General features: G+C 47.4%; 1 long non-coding RNA gene across 2 annotated transcripts; it reads right to left on the reverse strand.

The window, feature by feature from the left end:
• Positions 1-2,068: 2,068 nt before the first annotated feature.
• LOC308653225 lies at positions 2,069-9,196 on the reverse strand. Of its 2 annotated transcripts, XR_014023023.1 has the most exons (5): positions 9,114-9,191; positions 6,575-6,621; positions 5,928-6,328; positions 5,026-5,193; positions 2,070-3,305 (listed from the first exon to the last, which is right to left on the reverse strand). It is a non-coding gene; the product is annotated as an uncharacterized lncRNA (long non-coding RNA). The 2 variants fall into 2 exon arrangements; XR_014023022.1 differs by having other exon boundaries at positions 2,069-3,305; positions 5,928-6,621; positions 9,114-9,196.
• Positions 9,197-9,710: the final 514 nt, after the last annotated feature.

The following is a 9,710-nucleotide window of genomic DNA, read 5'->3' on the forward strand; positions in this document are numbered from 1 at the left end:
CGAGCCCACCTTGGACCCACGAGGTGCTTTCCATGCTGCAAAGGCCTGCTTTGCTCACACCACAATCCTACAGCGGGGGACTGCCTCTTCCCACCAAGAACCAGGAGGATGCACCATCTTCTGTGGGGCCGGCTGTTCTGGACCAGGCTGGGGAGCACTGGCTGGGAAAGGAGTCGTGATTTCTTCTCATTTTCCACAACGAGACATTCAGCATCCACCTCCCAGGCTCTCTCCACCTGCAGGTGGGCCCACTGGTCTTAACTGCCTTCCCCCATTCCTCCTGTGTGTGTGTGTGTGTGTGTGTGTGTGTGTGTGTGTGTGTGAAAGCCATGTAAATTGAAATTTAAAATTTTAATAGTATCAATTCCTGAATACCTAGATTGGGTGGCTTAAATTTTTTCTAATTTCTTCCTAATTATATTCTGAACAATTTCAGGGCTGAGAATGTAGCTCAGTGGTAAAGGGTGTGCTTAGCATGTTTAAGACCCTGGGTTCAACCCTCAGTACCAAAACCAAACAACCTCCCTCCCCAAAAAACCAAAACCCAACAGAAAACCTACCATAAACTTGTATTACTTGTATTAAAATACAAGGATTCACCTGAAATCAGTTCTAACTCTAAGCATACAATATAATTGATTTAGCACAATTTACTCTGAGTTTCCTGCCACTCAAGGTGAAGGATTTACCTGTGTTGGCCTTGGAGGAGTGGAGAGGGAGTGTGGAGGGACAGGAATGTACCACACACATAAAATAATCATGTAGTACCGTGGTTTCAAGTTTCTACACTTCTTTTTTTTTATATTCAATCTTTCATCAGATACCAGCTCCATATGCAGTTCGCCTTCCATATTTGAGTTTCCCATTTTTGGATTTAATCAACTGTAGATCAGAAACGTTCAGGAAAAGAAAAATGTGTCTATACTGAACATGTACAGATTTTTTTTTCTTGTCATTATTCCCCAAACAATATGGTAAACAACTATTACACAGCATTTCTACTGTAATAAGTATTATGAGTAATCAAGAGATGATTTAAAGCATGTGCGGGGGCTGTTCATAGGTTATGCATAACTATATTCATAGGTTATGCGTAATTATCATGCCATTTTAATACAAGAAACATGAACATCTGGGGATTTGGGTGCAGGAGCGGGTCCCCGAGTCCATCCCCCAAGGACACTGAGGAATGACTGCATGTGCATCTGCAAGACTGAGGACAGCCTGAGTTGGCCAGGAAAGCCCACATGTCCCTTCCTCTCCTAGACAACTGACTCTGGGGACACAGGCTGCCCACACAGGGAACTGCATCACATCCCTCCATTTGGGATGCCCCTTGGTTCTCACGTGAGCACATCACAAACCAGCAGAGGGGATGGGGCTCTTGTTACAGAGAAGTGGTGAGATAAGGATGATGCAGGTCGACATCACAAAGGGTGAGCATAGTTTTCACCTGGAGACCACAGAAGGTCCTAGTTCCCATTGAGAATTCTTCCCTCCCTCCCTTCTGCTGCTGCAGGCTGCCAGCATCAGGCTGATTTTTGCAGAAAGGTTCAGTCCCTTGATGGGACTTTCAACTCAGGTGGGAACTAAGCAAGCCGATGGGAACACCTGCCCAGAGGTCTCTATTGAGCTTAGTTCATTAGTGGGCCCTCTGAGGAAGCCTGTTCAGCGCTGTCAATTCTACTTAGCTGGATTTTCCAAGTGCCCTGTTGCAAGGCACCAAATTTCAGAGCACCTTTTCACTGTTACAACAAAAGAAGGCTTTCCCACAGTCTAATGGGGAATCCCGAATTTTCATGTCATTCCCGCTTCTGAGCCACTTCCAATATCTGGCAGCTCCTCTTTGCTTTTTTCAGAATATTCTTTTTGATATTCTTTCCTTTTTCTTGTCATTCTCCTCTCACCCAGAGTCCCCTATCCCATCCCACCCTGTAGTTCTCCACAGTACTTTAAACAACTTCAGAGCCATCCTGCTTTGCTTTAAATGTCCTCAGTGACCCCTGTTTTCATCATCTCACATCCCCCTCCCCAACAAAGCACAAACCACTCCATTTCTTTCCATTGTTTACGTCTTCCTTAGAAACACCAACTAGTGTTTGTTGAGCACATACTCTGTTTCTGGCACATGCACGAGTTAGCTCAATCCTGATAGCAATCCTATGCAGTAGGTACTTCAATACATCACATTTGTTAGAGAAGGAAACTGACTCTTTCAGGACACAATGGTGCTGCCTGTAATCCCAGCGACGTGGGAGGCTGAGGCAGGAGGATGTCGAGTTCAAAGCCAGCCTCAGCAACTTATCAAGTGCCAATGTCTTGGCTGGGCACAAGATCACGAGCCACCACACACCTTGTAGATTCAAACAGCAATTCTTTATTCCCGAACTCACACCGGCCTCTACACACGTTCTCGGGAAATCCCAGTTCTGTTGCCGCCCAATTCACCTACTCCACCAGGCTTTTTTCCCAAAATACTTTCTGAATCTCATGAGAACTCGACAGGAGCTCAGGTAGCAGGAACGCCCTATTTCCAGCAGCAATAATCTTCAACCTCCAACTTCCCTAAAACCCATATTGTCTTAAACCGGGAACGCCCTAAACCCAAGGACCGGGATACTTCCTCAAACCTGATCAGCTCTAAACCTGGATCTGCCCTGGTCCTTGAGCAAGGTCACCTTACATGCAATGTCAACAGCGAAATTCCAAGGCAAGTCTATTTAACATGGGGTACGCTGGCAAGGAAATTTCGATGCGTCATTCCTACTTGGCAATGGCCCTCAGCAATCAAGGTCCTAAGCAACTCAGCGAGAGCCTATCTAAAAATATAAAAAAGGGCTGGGGATGTGGCTCAGTGGTCGAGTGCTCCTGGGTTCAATCCCCAGTACAAAAACAAAACACAAAAAGCAAAACCAAACAAACAAATAAACAAACCCCTGACTCTTGGCAAGAGCCTTGGCCCAAGGTCCCCCATGTAGAAGCCGAGATAAACTCTGGCCTCTGCAGCCTGGCTCCGGCTGGGGCAGTCTACCATGGTATGCATTGAGTGGGTCTTTCCTTTGGAGATCCTGTATTGAAGTTCTTCCACACCTAATCCTGCCATCCAGAGTTTCAGTGGTCTCCATGGTACCACCCTTCTGCCTGAAGGACAGATTGCCGTGGGGCACTCTGGTGCAGGGTGTCAGATCAACAGCGCAGAGTCTCCCCTCCTCACAGATCACAGGACTCTCAGGACTGTATAATGTTCCATCGATGGTTGATGCTACAGCCAGAGCTGCATGGGCCTCCAGTTGCCTGAGTTTTAACTGAAAAATTTGAAAAGAGGTAATCATTCATTCTAGGAAATAACATAATAACATTCTAGGACTCAAAAGATAGGCTTTTTCACTTGATCAAACATCTCTATTTGGATAATCACATTGAATCTCTGGAGATTTTTATTATTAGTTTCATTAATTTTTTTATTGAGGCAAATTTCACATTGCATAAGATTAACCATTTTAAAGTGTACGATCCAATGACAGTTCATTCATAAAGGTGTGTAACCATAGCCTCTCTCTGGTGCCAAATCACCCCAGAAGGAAGCCCAGTGCACATCAAGCACTAATTCCTCCTCCTCCCTCCCCCAGTTCCTTGAAATCACCAGCTATGGCTCTATCTCTGGGGCTTTGCCTATCTGGATGTATCCCACAAAGGGATCCATACAACGTAGGGTCTTTTGTGTCTGGCTTTTCCACTCAGTCTGTCTCTGAGGTTCATCCACATCAGAATTTCCCTATTTTTGGGTGGTGTTGGAGGTTGAATCCAGGGCCTCACACATGCTGGGCTAGTGTTTCTCTACCACTGAGTTCCCCAGCTCAGAATTCCCTTCATTTTTTTCTTTTTTTTGGGGGGGGGGTGTGTGAGCCATATCCCATTGTATAGACATCCCCCATTTTGTTATCCACTCATCTCTGGATGGACAATCAGGTTACTTCCTGCCTTGGGCTACTGTGGATAGTGTTGTCTTGAACCTTAGTAATACTAGGATCTACCCATACTAGGTATCTGTTTTCAGTTCTTGTGGGTACATACCTCGGAGTAGAATTTCTAGGTCATAGAATTAATCTCCACTTAACTTTATGAGGAAACTTTTAGCCTCATTTTAAAAGCAAAAGACTTGAATTATGAGGTGCCCAAATTGGCAAGGGACAGCAGTCTTGGGAGCCAGACGCATCCTGCAGCCATTCTGAAACCCTGACCTGGGGAACAGCACTCATTCTCTCTCCAAGCAAGTCTTGAGGGCCAGAGCCAGCCCTTAGGGAGAATTTAACAATAACTTCAGAAAAGAGCTTCCTAAGGCCAGAAACCCCAAGAGAAATAAAACCAGGGGCTGTTTTCAATCGTAAATCAACAGGACTGGCACATGCATACACCCCATCAAGCCAACAGGACTGGAGCATGCATACACCCCATCAAGCCAACATGATTCGAGCCTGCTGGTGAACACTGTTCCTGTCTTGGCACACATTTTTAATGTCCTTGTGGAGATTTCACACAGATTCAGCCACGGACAAAAAGATCACTCTCGCTCGCTTGTTCCAACTGTCTTTCACAGGCTGCATTTCTTGATGGACCAGGGGTCGGGGTGCAATTTGATTCTGAAGGTCTGGTTTGGCTGAGAGTCTGTGAAAGTCACTGCAGAAAGGGAATGTGTTGCCGGCAGTGGGTACTTAAGGGGTTAAACATCAAGATGTCAAGGCCTGGGAGAGTGTGGGTCTGCGTCAGCCCCAGCCTATTTGGGGAGTGGGGGAGATTAAGAGGAGATGGGGGAGGGGAGGGCCTTAGCAATGCAAAGCTTATTTTTCAGCGGTTCCTAGGGGAATTCTACCACGAAGAGGTAATTTCTAAGGTCTGCCCCTACTTCTCCCTGCTTACTGGTGCATTTTCTTTGTAGCCAGGCGGCCTGAGAGGCTTTGCAGGGCTGGGTTAGAAAACAAGCTCGGTTCCCACCGTCCCTCCCCTCCCCTCCCTGGCCCCGCTGACCTGATTAATCAGAACCTTGCAAAGCCCACTGAGGAGGGCTCCCTGGCTAATCTCATGTCCGCACCCACGCGGGGACAGGCGCCCCCCGCTCCGCCAATGAGACGCGACTCTGCAGGCTGGCTGCGCGGTGGAAAATTCCATGCGCTCGGCGCGGCCCCTCGGCGGCCCCTGGAGGAAAGGAGTGCTCAGCGCCGTGCAGCCCGCCGCCGGGCAGAGCCCGCTCGCGGCGCAGCGGCAACCACCCCCCCCACCACCACCCCGGGTCTCGGCGCCTGTTCACGGGACGCCGTGCTGCGAGTCGCGGTCGCCCCCTGTTCTCTCCGTCTCTTGCGAGGGCTAGCTATTTCAGCAAATCAGAGGGAAGCAGGCGATGCCTGTAATCACCGCGGGGACCGCGTGTGGTGGGTGGACGATCCCTGCCTTGTGGTGTGTGCGCGTTGCAGACCACCATCCCCAGCCCCCACCGCGCCCACCCCAGCTACAAATCCCGCCTGGAATTGTTCCTCTTGGGGCTTTGCAACTCCGTGTGTGGGGAGAATGCACAAGCGGGGCACCTTCCTAAATCTACCCACCCTTGAACTATGATCCCCTTTTAGAAGTGGCTGGTGGGACCTAAAAAGAAAAGGGTTGAGTTACCAAAGGTGCGGAAACAGGGTAAGGAGGGCCCCCCAGCCACCAGCCCAATGAAACAGATCGGTGTGTTATGATTCAGAAAGGAACAGAAAATTACAAGGCTACAGAGGAGGGACCCTTTGCTCCTGAGAGGGTGCGGGGGGGGGGGCGGATTCTGAGTGGAGAACTAGGCAGGGAAGCGGAGGTGCCCCAAATCCTTCCCTTCACTCCCTTAATCCGTTACACCTCAATTGTAGCGATAAATCCCCAGGACTTCCGGGCATCCAGACCTGTTTCTGCTCCTTGCCATGTGGAGGAACCTGGGGACACAGTCCAAACATTAGAGCACAGACTTCTGCCAAAAGGGAATTGCAGTGGCCGGGCCAGTTTAGGGCTTGGGGAAGATGGATGGCCATCTAGGAGGCAGGAAAGGGAAAATTACAGGTGTTTCTTCTTGTAGCAAAGTAGGAAGTTTCAGGAAGAGTCCCTAGAATCGAAGAGGAAGAAGGGCCCACAAACAACCCAAAGCCCTACACTAAGGTTTGGGGTTCAGGAAGACATCCAGGGAAGTAGGGCACATGGCATGCTGAGTACTTGAACTCTGAGGCTGTTTTGGGGCAGGCTGTCTGTTCTCCTGGCTGTCTGTCTTCTGCTCTCCTCTGCTCCACAGGCAGGTGGTAGAAACTCCAACCTGTTTTTCACAAAAGCAGCCATCAAAACCTAGAGATATTACTATCGTCTTCCTTCTGCCTTTCTGTGTAAGAGCTGGCCATAAAGAAGTTCTTCCATCCACCTTTTCTGATAGATCACAGGACTTCCTTCCAGAAGGGCTCAGTCACATTCCTACTAGGAAGGACCACTATGTAGAGTGGCCAAGAAGAATTGGAGCAGACAGGCCTTGCTGCTCACTGGCCCAGTCCATTCCCTGAGGTCATACCTTTTGTCCAATAACGTGTCTACTGCACTGTCCACTTTTCATTGAAACTGTCAAGTAAAAATATCAAAGTGGAGTAGCATTAGTTTACAGCACATAAAATGGAGTCCTGCGGTCACTGTTAGTCAAATCTTAGATGGGATCCAGGTTGAACCTTTGAGTGGGGCTGCAGACACACCCACCCCAGATTCCAGTTGTCCTTTGAAACACAGTTAATCCCTGCTGACCTTCTATATAATGAACCCCTTTCTCCAAACTACCTAACACCCAATCCCTTCTTATAAAAGAGCTTAACCCTTGCCAGTCAATCCAACCCAACCAGTCAAAACTTCTGACTAACAAATGATGTAATTATCCATCCTCTTTTATTTAAAGCCATAAACATGGCTGTCATTTTGTATAACTTTGAAGCAACTTTTCTTTTTTTTAAAATATATTTTTAAATTATACAATATCTTTATTGTGTTTATTTATTTTTATGTGGTACGGAGGATGGAACCCAGTGCCTACATGCGTGAGGCACATCCCCAGCCCTGAAGCACCTTTTCAAGACTGCTTGAATCTGTTTCTCCCTCATTGCAGTCCTAATTTTCTTTGCTCTCAGTTAGGTTAATTTTACGCTAGGTCAACAAGAGTAAACATAAGACTTTTTTTCTTGAGTGTTTGGATCTTCATTTCTGGAGTCTTTCATGTTAGGTAAAACTTTGGTTAACTACATCGGTTAAGCTTTTGTTTGTTAAATTGTCTTTTGTGATAGGAATGTCAGTGCAGCCCTTATGAGTGAGGAAAGGTATCACACCTTACTATCCCTACATAAATGAAGTCCAGAATCAGTGACAAAAAATCCCTGTGCCCCAGTTCTGCTAGTAACTAGCTGAAGGTTCTAGGAAAATCTCACCTCTCTTGAGTCTTTACTTTTCACCTCTGTGAAATGAGGATATTTACAGTTCCTGCCCCATTTACCCACTAAGGTGATCTGTGAGACTAAAATAAAATGAAATTCTCTCTATGAGACCACAGAGAAATATATGGAAGTGATTTTCATTCACATGCATAAATGATGTCTAATCTATGCCATTTTAGTTGAATTAACTTGGAGCAAGAGCTACAGCTAAATTAATTAGTCTGTACATTTATTGGTGCACTCAGTAAATAATTATTAACCACCTATTATGTGCCAGGCACTATTCTATGCTTATTGTACAGCACTGAGCACAACACAAAAATCTCTGTTGTTGGAAAACCTGTTGTTGGAGGATACAATTATAAAACAAACAGGAAAACTATAGAATTTTAAAAGTAGTGATAAGGATGGAGAAGAATAAAGCAGGGAAAAGGTGTGGGAGCATGGGAGGTTGGGGAGTGATTTGTAATAGGGCAGGGAGGATGGATTTGTGGAGAAGGTGGTCTTTGAGCAGAGGCCCAGCAAATAGGCAAGAAGGTGAGCCCCTGGAGTTCTAGGGCAAGAACGGTTCAGGGGTGTGGGGGGTTTGCCCATCAGGGTCTGAGGTGGGACTGAGGCCCTTCCTCTTGGAGGGTAAGAAGGTGGGAACTGTCCCTGGAGTGGAGTGAGTAAGGGGGTCAGCAGCCAGTAGGGTAGAGGTGGGTCAGGGTGGAGTCTAGCTCCTAGGGCCTTGACACTGACCTTGCACATTAGCTTTTAGGTTGAGTGTGACAGTTGGAGGGCACAGCTGCAGCTAAGCCTTGACCTCTCTTAATGCAGCTCCACTTTTAGCTTGAGTACTGGCAGGCCACCAGCAAGCATTTATCGCAAGACTTGCTGTGTGTTCTAGGCTGTGCTGGAGACTCTGAGAACACGAGAAGGCACAACAGAAATCCGTGACTCCCAGGAGGCCGCGTTCTTGTGAATACAATTTAGCTGCAAAAAGCACTTGGAGGCCTGTGGGCGAGGGTTGTGATCATGTGCAGCGATGTGTGGAGGGGCCTGACAGGAGGAACCGTGGAGCTTTGGGATGCCCAGGGGCACCCCAGGAGGGACTTGGGTCACAGTAAGTGCTCAGTGATCACAGAGGAGGCAGAGAGCATTCTGACAAGTCCTTCCCTGCCCAGGCCCAGGGTGGCCCATCGGCCCTGGCAGCCATGTACATGCCGGTCATTACTGCCAACACACAGCGTGGGTGCTATGCCCTGCCCTCCAGCCCCTGGGGAGGGGGATAGAAGTCCTCATGAAGAAATAAATGAGCAGTGTGGAGTGTCCCCCAGGGGGTTAAAAAATGGACTCTGGTGTCCAGCTTCAGCCTTGCTTCTGTCATAGGCCAGTCATGAGCCAGGCCCTCGGGGCAGCCATTTCCGGCCACTTTCCTTGCCAGGTCTCTGCCCCTCCTTGGTTGGGTAATCCTGTCTGAACTCACCAGGCTTGGAGGGTGATCAGGGATAGAGAAGGCAGAGGTGAGTTCAGAAAGTTCCTCAAAGCCTGGTTATCCTGGCCAGCTGGCCCTGGACTCTCTGTCAGCCCCTCGGGAATGCAGACATGGTGGATGCCCACAGAAAGGCCTCCACCCCTGGGCACCTGCCTCCTTACCTCAGGAGTGGGGTTTCTGCTGCAGCCCTGGGTTTCTGGCTCTAGGATTACCCTTGACCTCACTGGACAGGTCTGAGCAAGTCCTGTGACCCTCAGGGACTCAGCCGTGTGGACAGCAGGCTCTGTGAAACCAAGACAACCTCACGTGCTCATTCCTTAGTGCAGCAGGAGCCAAGCTGCTCTGGGGACAAGAAGGGGGGAGAAAGAGAGGGACATTGCCTATATCCCCTTCACAGAGGGGAAGGTTTTATTTATTTAGCTTTTCAAATAAATAATGCATTGTAGGGGTTCAAAAAAATAACAAATATAAAACGTTATGTGGTAAAAAGTGTTCCATCTCACCTGCTCAGTTCTTTTTTTTTTTTTTTTTTTTTTTTTTTTTTCTCTTGTCATTTTTTTTTTTTTTTTTTTTTTTAATTTTTTATTGATTATTTAAAGCATTACATAGCTCATGATATATCATCTTTCATACATTAGACTCAAATTGTGTTTTGAACTCCCATTTTCACCCCAAATATAGATTGCAGAATCACATCTGTTACATATTCACATTTTTACATAATGCCATATTAGTGTCTGTTGTATTCTGCTACCTTT

This window comes from Spermophilus citellus (assembly GCF_964194105.1).
Source record: "Spermophilus citellus genome assembly, chromosome: 7".
Lineage (NCBI taxonomy): Eukaryota > Metazoa > Chordata > Mammalia > Rodentia > Sciuridae > Spermophilus > Spermophilus citellus.